Source organism: Taeniopygia guttata, chromosome 24 (assembly GCF_048771995.1).
Source record: "Taeniopygia guttata chromosome 24, bTaeGut7.mat, whole genome shotgun sequence".
Classification (NCBI taxonomy): domain Eukaryota; kingdom Metazoa; phylum Chordata; class Aves; order Passeriformes; family Estrildidae; genus Taeniopygia; species Taeniopygia guttata.
The window spans coordinates 5,648,497-5,661,978 of record NC_133049.1 but is presented as its reverse complement, the minus strand read 5'-3'; positions in this window follow the sequence as shown (position 1 = coordinate 5,661,978).

Genomic DNA, 13,482 nt, shown 5'->3' with positions numbered 1-13,482 from the left:
ATGCCTTTATTACAGGGATTATTATTGTAAGTAGGTTAAACCATCATTGACAACGCCAGCTACCCTGAGGAGAAAAAAAATAGTGACTTGGAGGCTGGTGATTTCAAGCAGCTGCCCACCTCCCCTCCCAACCCCTCTCTGACTAATTCAGACCTCAGGCAGATGCCTTTTGGCTATGATCTCCAATGCACAAAAAAAGCCTTATAAATAACCACCATTGTCCCCAGATTGCCATCTCTGCCTCTCCTTTGTCCCCTCTCCCCGAGGCAGAGTCGGAGGCTCCCATTTGTGCTGAGGAGAAGCAGGGCAGGGCTGCCCTGAGCTCTGCTCTCTCCTCTGAGCTTTTCTCCCTGTGCACTTGGGTTTTTCTGCAGCACAAAACTCCTGGAGTGAAAGGGGGGTGCTCACATTTGGGGATCTTCACTTCCCTCCTGGGTGAATCGACCCCTTTAATGTTTCCACGTTGATGTCACACCTTTGTTGGGTTCATCTCTGTGTTCCCAGAGAGTAAAGGAGGATTTTACCATTCAGGATTTTACCATTTAAGCGTGCCTGAGCAGGGTTTGTAAATAAGGACTGAGAGCCCCAGCTCCACTTTGTGTGCCCAGCTGGACTCACAGAGGATTTCCATGTGTCCCTGCAGCCCCCCAGACCTTCACATCCCTTTTTAGGACAAAACACCAACCCCAAACGATGGATGTTGAGGGAAAATGAGTGTAAAATTCTGTACCTGAGCAGATGACAGCCCAACCTCTCCCTCCCAGATTATTTGTGAGAGATTAGGCTGGCGCATCACGCCTGGTACAGAGGATTTCCTCTCTTAGACAATACACCAAACCAATTAATTATCCCAAATTAACTTCATCCCTTCTGGCCTGAGGGGTTTAACACAGATGGAGACCCTGATTCCCTGCTCCCCTCTGGACACCAAGGAGGGAGGATGGAGCTGGATTCTCTCTGTGTGAGGACAGAGCAGCTCCTCCCAGCCTGATGGGGAAACACCAGTGCCAGGGGGTATTTTCCAAGAATAGATAAGGGAAGCGGAGCATTTCCTGGAGCTGGTTTATGGTACTTTTCACACTTACCAGCTGTTTGCACATGAAATTGTTTCACACGATTAGGCAGGTAACAGCACCTCTAAGCCCTGTGTCAAATATTATTACGCAATAAAATAAAACCCTGAGGGAAATCGTCTCGACACACACCCTGATTTACACCCTGCACCGTGAAGATAATTACATTTCAGTGTGATATATAAAAGGCAGCAGAGGAGGCTGGTGGGGAAGGTGCAGCTCTCTGCAGTACCTGCTCAGTCAGAAGTGTCTTGTTCATGATTGTTTTACAGGAATCAAAAATCCTGCTGGAATGAAGAGGGACTAACAGGGGCTGATCCCCAGGGTGGCTGTGAGGAGGGCTGGAATTGGGGCTGGCTGGGGAAGAGCTCTGGCTGCACAGTAACAGGGAGGGGCAGCAGCATCACCTTTTCCTGCCTCTTCATCTCCTGAACTGTCAGAACTCAAAATGTCCCTCAGACATTTTTGGAGTTCCAGGCCCTGGTCAGAAGCATTTGAGACCCTGGCAGGCAGCTGGAAACAGCTGTGATTTTGGGTTTGAACCATGGAATGATTTACCAACTTTGCAGGAAGTACAAGAAGTCACAAAAGTTTAGATATTATAGTAGAAGTAGTCACAAAGTAGAGGGAAGAATTTTTGAGTGCTGTACAGGGGGGTTTTGGTTTTGTACATGGGGGTCAGAAGTTTTAAGATGGAGGGATTTGGGCCTGCCCTGTCCTCCCTCTTTCTTCTTCCTTCCCTCCATGTTCTTGAATTGAGTTCTGACCCACCCTCACGTCTTTGCCTTTCTGCTTGGCTGAGCAAAGGTTAAATCAACACTCAGTGTTTAGAAAAGAAGAGAAGAGAAAGAAATTAATTACTCCTAACAAACTTTTAAGATCATGGGTTCTGCCTTCTGAAAAGTCTCCAAATCCCCCTGAAAAGCCAGGCCTGTGCAGTGCACTTTGCGTGCCAGCAGGGTCTAATTCTCTGCCTGATAAAAGCAGAAGGAAAGATAAAAAAGCCGGCGGGCAAATAGGATTAATTGTGTGTCAGAGGTGCCTAATTAGACAGAATGATGGACTGGAAGGCGACACACAGGAGGTACGAGCCAGCCCAAGCTGCTCTCAGTGGCCTCTTCTGTTTCCTGGAGCAGCAGCTCTGGGCAGTGGAAATGCTCCAGCATCAGCAAGTCCCTTTTTCCCCATCTGTGCCCTCCATCAGGGCTCTGGGAAGCCTCTCCCTGTGCCAGCGTGACCCTGGGATGATTTCATCCATCCAAATGTTGATTTACTCCATCTACCTTCCCCCTGGAAAACCAATGTGTTGAAGAGCCCATGTTCCTCCTCCCCTCTCCATTTCAGGGCCTGTCCTTCTGAGCCTTCTCTCCTCCGAGGATTTTGAGCATCTGGAATGTCTGAGGCAAGTGTTTCTCCTCACTTGCAACCTCAGGGAGCATCAGAGTCCCTGAGTTGGCTTCGTTAGGATTTCTCCGTGCCCAGAGCTGGAGCCTGGCTTGCCATCCTAAATGGAAATAAATGGCCAGCAGTGCTGCACTGGAATTTTCCACAAAGAAGAGCAGCTGGAGGGGATCTGGCTATTACACGTGATGGGAGGGTGCCAGTCTCCTCTCCTGCTTGGAGGCTCAGAGAGCATGAGTGGGACTAATTTCATTTCACCTAAAGCATTCAGCGAATCCTTTTCACCATGTAAAATCCATTGCAGTTTTCTCATTAATCCTCCAAAGTACAGACACTTACTCCAGGCCTAATCCCACACTGCTATTGTGTTTCTCTGCTGCAGCCTTCCCTCATCAGCTTAACAAATTCCCTGATTTCAATAGAAGATCCAAAGCTGAACATGCTGGGCATTAAACTGAAACCTTCTCCCAAGGGCTGCTGCACCTTCCTCATTCCCCAGGAGCAGGGATGAATCCTGCAAGAAGGCAGCAGAGGTGGAGGTCATGAGCTGTGACATTTAAAAATTGCTTCTCCCAGCCCGTGTCAGGTGAGACAAAAAAATGGAACGTGTCCCAGGCAAATGAGAATTGATCTGAGGCGGCTCTGGGGGCGAGATTCTGCTCTCCCCTTTGTGTCTCTGCTGGGAATGATCCCAATTCATGCTGGGAAATGGATGGAGAGGCCGTGCTGGTGATAAGGTGCTGGATCTAATTAAAAGCTTTGTCAAAGGGCTTTGTTTCAGAGGCTCTGCTCCCCTGCCAGCACCCCCCATCCATCAGTGCTGAGCAGCCCTGTCTATGCACAGCCAGGGCTAAGCCTTCTGCTGGACCAGCCACCCTCACACAGAGCTGCTCTTCCTCCTAAGACTGGCATTTCTTCCCACTTTTGGCTTTCTCTCCTCTCTGTTTATTTTGCTTTCGTTCCCTCTCTCCACACAGACTCCGTCCCTCCTTTCCCTTTGCTGTTGGTTCAGGATCAAGCGATTTCTTTCCCTCTGTTCATTACTTTGCCACCTCTAACACGGGGAATGCTGACCCTTCCATCTGCTTGGGGTTCCTAAAGGAAAGGCTGTAAGTTGGTTATAATAATATTTTCATCTCCAACTGCTCGGCTTTGCTCACCCGTGTCACTTGAACAGCTGTTTCCTTAATTTACACCATGAAATCCTTTTGTTTTCTCCCAGTCCCTCTCCAGTGTGAGTTGTAGCAGGGCAGTATTGCTTTATCTCCTGGGTAATTCCCTAACTGGGGTGGGGTTACAAAGGATTTCCAGCCAGGACCAGCTCAAAATCTGCCTGCTTTGGGTGTGCCTGTCGAGTTTTAGGCTGCAAAAGGTCTTCTCATGGTTGTTTATCTACAAACAAGTGACTGCAGATAAATACCTGCCATTCCCACAAACCTGACCTTTCCCAGCTATTCACCCACTCACAGCCCTTTCCCCTTCCCTGGGCACCTCAGTGACCTCCACAGCTCAGTTTTCCTCCTCCTCCTGGCCCTGATTTTGCTCTGAGGATGCACCAAACACCTGAAAAGGTTCCTGAGACACATCTGCCCTTAGACCCCCTTGACACTAATCCAGGCTGATACCATTTGCTCTGTTCCCATTTATAAGGTCTGATTCCCATGTAAATGTTTCATTTGCTTCTGAAATTACTTTGATCTCTTCTGAATTTTTTATCTCTTTTTATTGCATCCTGGGATCGTAATCCTGCTTTATGTCCTGCTATCTTTTGGAGAGGCCAAATGCCTGGGCTGCATTTGTTTTTCAGTCTGGCATTTTCACTGTGCAATTGGCTACATGAGCGCACTTCTGAGGGAGAGATTCACAGTGGAAATTAAGCATAAAAGACTAAATGCTCCTGTTGAGCTGTGAGCTGTTGTGCTGCTTTGTTAAATTTTTAAGAGTATTTGGATGGAAATGGTCCTTCTTTTTGGTTTTTTTAGGTTTTACAAATCTCCTCTGAGAAACCATAGCAGCCTTCTGGAATATGCAGGGAAGACTTGTCTGTTTTAATAAAAGTGAGAAGGGGAATCAAAATAAACCCAGAAACAGTGATAGATCCTCTAAAATTAGCAGCCTCACAGGCATCCTCGGAGAACTAACTTGGGAAGGATGGTGTGACATGCACAGAAATGGGGGAGAGGCTTTTTGATCTCCTCAGCCAAGCTCCAAGCACGATGTTGGGTGGGAAAGCAATGTTCTGACTCCAGTTAAAGGTGGGATTTCCTGGGAGCAGGACCTGCAGCCTGGGGGAAATGGGCACTGCTGGCACAGAGCTTTAGCCAAGAGAAGAAGCACAAGGAGCCAGAGGGGTGGGAGGGGGAGTGTGGGTGAAGAGCAGGCTCGGAGGAGATGAGCAGGGTGCAGAAGGGAGGTTTTGTTGTGGGAGAGCAAGGTTCTCCATCTTCAGCACATTCTGGTTTGTAAAGTGAGCTCAGCCGGCTTCTGAACAAAAAGAAAACAACCAGACCTGTCCACAAAGTCTGAATTTCCCAGCACGAATTGGTTGGTGCCCCAAATTCCCATTCAGGATCTCCTGGGGTTTATTCTGTGCCTGGGACTCAGGAGGGGGTTGCCCTGCGATGCTGATGAGGTGGTGCCAGTTCCATCTGCACAGAGCAGCTGAATTTCCACATCCAGCCTCTGATCAGATGGCCCCGAGGCACTCCTGCAACACAAAGCACAGGCCAGGCCTGGGGAATCCGAAAAGCAAAAGCCTGGCTTGATCAAACCCTGTTCCACATCAATGCTGGCTGCCTGCAGATCTCCCAAAAACAAAGAGCAGCCAAGGAGACACTCCTGGCCTGAGACCCACGAGGCTGTCCCTGAGCAAAGGGTTGGATGCTGATGCATCCAAAGAGAAATCACTTTTTTCATCAGCCCCAGCTGGATAAAAACCCACTGGGCAGATGGGGCTTGGGCCAACCCCCTTTTTTCCCTTTATCACTGCAGCAAGTGAGGTGTTTTCATGTGAGCCTCAGAGTTATGGCTGTTATTAAGTTGGAATATTTTTATGGACTTCTCCACTTAGAATACAGAGGCGTGTTTACACACACAGCCCTTTTGCTTTAATTTAGTCCTCTCCTTCCCTGCACCCCATCAAGTAACTTCTAATAAATGACCGAATAAATGCATTCAGATAGTGCTGAAATAGAGAAAAATTCAGTGTCTAATGAAGAGATTGTTCCTACCCCAGGACTGTAAAGATGAATGATGGTGACTGTGGTTTGAAAACTCCTTTTAGTTTAAAATATTACTCCTTCGTAAGGCAAAAAAAAAGAAAGCACAAAGGGAAAAAAAAAAACAAACCCAAACCAATTCTGTATAGTTTTTACCAGTCAGGATCTGCTTGCACACAAAACAGAAACTGTCGCAGCCAAAATTGCTTCATATATCATAGCCCAGCACCAGGCAGATAATGGCAAAGCCAGTTCTGATCAGGGAGTGATTATTGCTCCATGCTCTGAGCACTGACGTGCAGACAACTGACTGCAGCTTGATTTCCTTCAACTGCATTGATCTCTCCGGGCTGAAATTAAGAATGTGATCACCCTGATGAGGTGTTGACCTGAAGGAAAATTCCTAAAAGGAGCCAGTCCTTCCTCTCTCGCACTTAAATTTTCTGTTTGCAATAGGATTGTCTCTTCTCTGTAGCTCTTGGTGCTTAAAGGGAGGAAAAAAAGGCTTTTTGTCTTCCTGACTTGTTACTGACAGACATCAAATTATCTCAAGATCATCTTGGACTTGATAGAAATCTGTGGTCAGAGCAGTTAGCAGATTGCAGAAATAAGAAGCGGAGCAGAGGGAGTTGTGATGAGATCATTTAGTTTGGTGTCATTTTCCTCTCCCCCAGCTCATCCAGCGTGATTCTGGAGCACCCACACTTCCCCAGGCTGTTTGTGTGTTTGCTGATCCCACGGAATGTCCCTTTCCCCAACATTTTTTTGTCATGATGAGTTTCAGAAGAGGGACATTTCCCACTGGTGCAGCACCAGCCAGACAGGATCTGCAGGGAAAAACCACAGCACAAACAGTGATAAGAGCAACAATTAAACCCTGTCCACTACAAGAACTGTGGCCACCTCTCCCCCTTTTTATTTCAGACTCTCAGAAAGGACAGAAAGCTGGGAGAACCTCATGTTTGCCCACATTTGGCAGTTCCCATGTGCCTGTTTTTAACATTTTTAACAAGCCCCAAGCTGGGAAAGGCACCCAGTGGCCAAAGAATCAGAGGAGACAGCAAATAACAGGAGGAGAAAAGTCATGCACTGATGAATCCCCTGCTGCTAAGACAACAACAAGTCAAACTCACACCTTTCATGGCTAAAGCAGCACATTAAAATTAATTGAATGAGCCTCAACTTCCATGAAAAGGATGTTCTGTGTCTGTTCATCTGAATCCTCGCTTCCCTCAGAGATGCTTTTTTTTTTGTGCCAGGAATCCAAATTCAGGCTGTAAATTCTCCTTGTTGTAGAGCACAGCGAGGCACAGACCTGGGATCTGCCACAGTTTGTAATGTGCAATTGTGGCAGTGATTATAATATCAGCAACTGGATTTCATCTGTCCCCACACATTGAAACAGGAGAGCTGAAATGAGCAGTGACAGGAAAATGGTCTTGTTTGCACATAAATCCTTTAATAACTAGCAATTTCAGAAAGAGAATAGTAGGAGAAAGAAGAATTTGAAGGACAAAGAATTCACATATTAAATCCTACATTGAATTTAAGTCTTAAAAACTGTATCATTAAGGCCTTCAATGGGCCTTGAAGAGTGGTAAAAGCAACCAAAAAGGGTTAATTCTCCCCTAAATCTCTCATCCAGCAACCACTATTTGCATGCCTTTTAAGGCAGCCAGGAAATTACATTAATTTCTCTAATGTGTGCACTGCCATAAGTTCTTTTTTTAATTACAATGATCAAAATATTGCTTAAAATTAAAGGCAGCTGCATTTGTTTCTGACGGATATCATAATTGCGATTGTAAATTGGGAAATGTAATGTTTCCTGGTGCTGCTGTGAGTAATGGCTCTGAAATCATTATAGATAGGTAGATATAAATAAACCAGGAGATCTGTGAAAATAGAGCAAAAGCAAGCTAAAAGGGTAATTAGCTGAGCGAATGGGAACAGAGGAATCCGGTGCTCAAACAAAAAAAATCTAAATATTCAGAGGAGCTCTGTGACTGTATTCATAGCATGTTGGAAAAAAAAAATCCAGAAAGGGAGGAAAAAAAAAAAAAGAATGAAATTGAACTCTGAAGGTTGTTTTTTTGTTTGGTTTTTTTTTTGTTTGTTTTGTTTTTTGTTTTTTTTAATTGCTGTCTTTATAAATTCTTCCCCATGAGTGAGAATGGCACAGAGGCTGGTTCCTGTGGGGTTTTCCTATCCTTGGGCTCACATCCTGCTGATCCCTGAGGGCCAGCAGGTGGAAAAGAGGATGAAAAGCCAAGTCACATCTTTAAACCAGCCCAGGAGAGGATCAGCTCCCTCTTCCCAGGGAATGTGGAGCCATTTTTGGCCTCCTTGCCCCAGGGTTATCCCAAGAGCAGGAGAAAGAAGAAGTTGAAGGACAAAGAACTAACGTAGTAAATCCTACACTGAATTTAAGTCTTAAAAACTGTATCATTAAGGCTTTCAACGTGCCTTCAAGAGTGGTAAAAGCAACCAAAAAAGGTTAATTCTGGGGGTTTTTTGCTGTCTTTGTATGTCAGGATGCTGCTGCCCTCTGGAAGAGCTGAAATTATTCAGAAAAAGCCTTGGAGCAGCCAGCAAGGTGCAGCTGAGCCCTTTTTGTGTGCCTAAAAGCCCTTCCAGAACAGGAGGCAGTTCGGGATGGGTGTAAATCCAGAGGAATGCCCTGTCCATCCATTTAGGTTTTTTTTAGGGAAAAGGAAAATGAAGTTTTCTGGATCTGAGGCCTGGGCAGCTGGGAAATGGCCAACTCAGCAGCAACATTTATCAGCAGGCCCTGAGATATAACAAGCAATCACACTCCAGCTGGTTTCCCATCAATAAGGGGGGATGGAATATTAGTAACTATTCCGTGGGATTCGGAAGGAAAGCACTGGGGGAAAAAAAAAAAAAGAAATTAAAAAAGAAAAAGAGCAGTTGCAAACTGCAGAGCTCAGTGTGGGTTCCCTGCTCTGCTAAACTCCCTTCTCCAACAGCTCCAGGTGGTGCTGCCATGCTGGGAATGGTGGAGTGGACAGATGAGTCAGGGAGGAGAGAAACAGATGGGAAAGGGGAGCAGTCAACAGCTGTACAAACCCCTGGAACATCCCCAGATGGAGCAGCTGACCACGGGGCTGGAATTGTTCCTAGCACAGGCAGGACACAGACATCCAACACTGGCTGGAGGATACTTCCTAGAGATAAAATTAGAGGCACAGGAAACAGAAGGAAAAAAAATTATTAATAATAATAATATTAAAAATGTGGAGCTCTGGTGCTGTGGGACAGCCCAAACTCGGTTTTCAGTGTTGTGCCCACAAAACCTGCAAGCACAAGTAGAGCTGAAACCAGTGAACATCTGCTGGAGAAATGCATGTCCTTGCATGTGTGAGAAGGCACTTTGAGCTGAATTGGAGCTAAACCAAACACCAGAATTTGACTATCCAGGCAAAATCCTGAGAAAAGCCAGTTCATCCCATAAAATTGCCAAGAAACTCCTTCCCTCTGCTCTGGGTGAGAGGAGAAGCCTGGAGACTTCTCAGGCTTCATTAAAGACATGGGGAATCATTATTTTCCTTCTTCAGCTCGTGGAATCTCCCCTGAAAGGATGTTTTGGCAGCCAGGAGTGAACCCAGCAGGGACAGTGACCGATGGGAGGGCCTCTGTGGGCTCTGTAAACACTATTGATTTTCACATTCACAGAGAAATGAATTAGGTGCCAATCGTGTATGAACCGAGCCCCTGACTCCTGCACTGGCAGAACAGAACTGCAAAACACTGGAGGGAAGAAAAGGTTGGGGAGGGAGGGAATGCAGATGTGGGGTTGAAAATCTGTCTCCAGTTTGGTCCCCAGGAAAAGCCATTTCCCAGCGAATCAGGCTGATGTTAAACCATGAGGAGCTGGGTTTGAACTCCGTGATCATACCTAGTTACTGTCTAACCTCAGAATTCCTTCCTAAAGGGGAGCAGAAAAGAGAGAAAATGGTGGGTAGTGAGTGAATAAAGTGAAAATGAGCCCCTCTCTGCTCCCCAGCACTTTGCACTTGCACCGATCCAGCTGCATATTTCTACCCTCATGCTTGACAGATGGCAAAAATAGACATGCAGGCATCATCTCTGTGCTACTCACAAGGAGTTTGCCCTTCCAGGGCTTCCAATTTAGTGTTGCAGACAGTCCTGCACCTCTGGGAGCTGCGGGGACCTGGGGGTGGCAGGCAGTGACAGGATGCTGTGACCCCAGAGCCGTGACAAATGGCACAGGCTGTGCCACAGGGCTCTGCCTGCTGCTCTCACCCATCATCACCACTCTGGGGAAGAGCTCAGAGCCTGGAGGTGGGGGTGGTTTCATCTTCTGCAGGGCTCTAACGACTCTGAACCCCGTGTCCAACATCACTCAGCGTGACTGCTTAATTACAGTAATTAGGAAGTGAGGTAGGAACCTGTGCGGTGTGAGAAGGAGGGACTGCACCCGAGAAATGGATTCCCTGGGGTTGGGTCCCTCAGGAAGGGATCTGTGGGAATCCAGGGCTTCCCTCTGGCTGCCCTGGCAGGTCTGGGACCCTGGCAGGGGTCAGGAACCCCCCTGGACAGAGCCCCCAGAGACACTGGCTGTGATCTCTGCCCATGCAAAAGAGTTTTCAATCTTACAGGATGAATTACCAGCTCTGAGTGTTTGATATAAGTAATAATTAAGTGTGGCATGGGTGAAAAAGTAAAATTTTAGGATTCTAGATGAGGGGTCCAAAGGGGACAAGATGGAGGAAATTGGGTGTGCCTTGTCCTTTTTCTCCTCCTTCATGCCCTCCATGTTTCACTGTGGTGTTGGCATTTTTCTGTTGGTTCAGGCTGGGGACACACTGTCCAACGTAGGTGACAGATATTGGCACGTTATTGTAAATCCAGCACAGGTAGTTTGTGGTATTTAATGTTTGTACCATCCCACTGAGGGCAGAGCCCCACACGCTGCCCTGCAGGACAGAGCTGGGGAGCATCGGTGGGGCACCTGCAGCTTCTCCTTGCTCCTCCGTCCATTCCCAGATTGGGTTTTATTCTCCAAAATCTTTTGGAGAGTAAATCTTTTGGAGAGTAAATCTTTTGGAGAGTAAAGATCCGTTTTACTCTCTTGGGTTTTACTCAGGGTAACCTCACTCCAGGCTGCTCTTGAGGAGAGGGGCAGGGGCTGGTTGATTCGAGAGGTGTCCCTGGAGGGGAGGAGGTGGCAGCATCACCCCCAGGAGTCACCTCCAGCTCTCAGGGATAAACCTGAGCTGGATAAACCCTCCAGCCTGGCAAAGGCACGTGGGGAGCTGGCACACAGCACTGCTGTCACCCCAAAGGCATGGCCAGGATGGCCTCGGACACCCTCAAATCTCCCTCCTATTTCATCCCCCTGAGTGCATTGCCTCAGCTCAGGCAGGAAATCCTGTGTCCTGTGCTGGGAGCAACTTCCAGAGGCTCAGGGCAGCTCTGCAGCGGGGTGGAGCTGGATCTGCTGGTGACAAACCCCATCCCACAGCACCCAGCACATCCTGCTGCACCTTGGCTCGCCCTGCCTCGAGCATCCCTTCGGCTGCTCCGCTCTGCTCCTCACACCTGATCTCCCCTGGGCTGGAAAAATCCACATTTCAGCCCAGCAGTGCTGACCTCCCCAGCCACCCCCAGGCTGCTGTGACACCCCTGCGGTGGCACACACGGCTTTGGTCACACTTGAGCAGGATTAGAAAGCTGCCCCCAGCCAGGACAGAAATAATCCTGACCCCACCACGAGGAAGAACCCTGCCTCTGACTTAATGAACCGTAAATTCCAGCTTAATGAGTTTTATGCTGAGGAGAATAATTAATGTAATTAGTACTGATATGAAAATGATGGCACTCGAGCCTGGATGAGGAGGGGGAGGCGAGGCTGGGGGTGGGAGGAAGCTCGGAGGAAGAGTTCCTTCCCTCTGTGGTGCTGTTCTGCCAGAGGAGCAGAGCTGGATGCATTCTTGGCAGCCTTTAAAACCTCACCTCCCATCTGCCATAAAGGGGAAGAAAATAGAGCATGACAGTAGAGGAAATAAAAAAAAAAATTGAAAAAAAAAAAAAAAAAAAAAAAGAGCTCAGCCTGCCCTGTTAGCAGCAGGGATGTGAAATCTTCAGTGTGAAATCTTCACTGCAGCCCTTTTCCTGTGCTGGCCTTGAATGTGCAGCTCCTCCTTGAATTTGAACATCCTCCACCCTCCATGGGGCCTTTTTTTTAAGTTCTAGGAGAAAATATCTTTATAAAGGTAATTAGATGGTAAAACAACAGCTTTTCACCTTACACTATGTAAGTATCAATTTAGTTATCCTATGTAAGTGTTTTGATAGGTTTGATATATTTAGTGCAGTCCAAGAGCTGTATTTTAGTTTTATACATATGAATAGATGCATAAATTTCTACACAACCAGAAAATGGCCCAGCAGGAAGTTTTCTGTTCTGACTGTGGCACTGATCAGATATTCAGCACTGGAGAACGGGACCACAAAACTCAGTGCTGACCCTGCCAGCCACAAGGAAATAAAAAAGGAGCTGCAATGGATGTGTTTTGCCATTGGAGCGGGCAGCTGTCACCTGTGCAAGGTGTTTCTGATGTCACACTGGGTGTTTGTGTGACTTTTCAGCTCCAGATGGGCATTGGTGGCAGTCTGTGGGCAAATGGTTTAAAAACTGCCATGCAGGAGGTAAATCCAGATCCTTTTCCCTTTCCTGGGAAATAAACACAGTCCTGGGAGGAGATGCCAGGATCCAGAAATGCAGGATAAACCTGTCTGTGTGCAGGCTGAGAGAGCATTGCCAGCACTCTGCTCCCACCATCCTGGGTGATATCCTGGCCCTGAGGAGAATTTTGTCTCTCCTTGATATTTCTGAGAAGCAGCCCAGAGAAACTCTGGAGTTCCCAGCAGAATTGTGTCAGCCCCTCTCCCACAACCCAATAAACCCTTCCCAGTCGTGCCCAGCTTTGGCTGCTGCTGCTGCAGGTGCATTCAGACCCTCCATGGACCCATCCCTCCATTTAGCCCCAAATCTGGGGCTAAATTGTTCCAAAGGGCCTTTACCCAGAGGCTCCATCCCCGTGCAGTGCAGCTTTGCTGGGAAGAAATATCCTGGGGCTTTTTAGTTCTCAGAGTTAGTGCTAAAAAATAAAAATGCCACCAATAAAGGGTTTATTGATCAGTTGTGTCTGATAGGGAACCTCCTGAGGGAGTTCTGGGTGTTCAGCTGGACTGGGCTCACACCCATTCCCCCAGCTGATTCCCTGCACCAGGAAATCAGCGTGGCATGAGAGGTGGGCTGGGGGGGAGGAGGAGGAACCCCCCTTTTGAACCCCCCTTTTCCTTCCCTAAATAGCTGCTGGCCACCAGGGCTGGCTGTTTGTGACTGGATCTGTCCCACCCACGGGCAGGGGGAGGCTGGGAGGATTCCCAGGCAAAGTGAAGGGAGATGGCACCTCTGGAGCACCCAGGACTGGCATCTCTGGAGCCCCTGGGACTGGCATCTCTGGAGCACCCCAGGACTGGCATCACTGGAGAACCCCAAGACTGGCATCACTGGAGCACCTGGGACTGGAATCTCTGGAGTACTTGAGACTGGAATCTCTGGAACACCTGAGACTGGCATTTCTGGAGCACCCCAGGACTGGCATCACTGGAGAACCCCAAGACTGGAATCTCTGTAGCATCCCAAGACTGGAATCTCTGGAGTACTTGAGACTGGCATCTCTGGAACACCTGGGACTGGCATCTCTGGAGCACCTGAGACTGGAATCTCTGGAGTA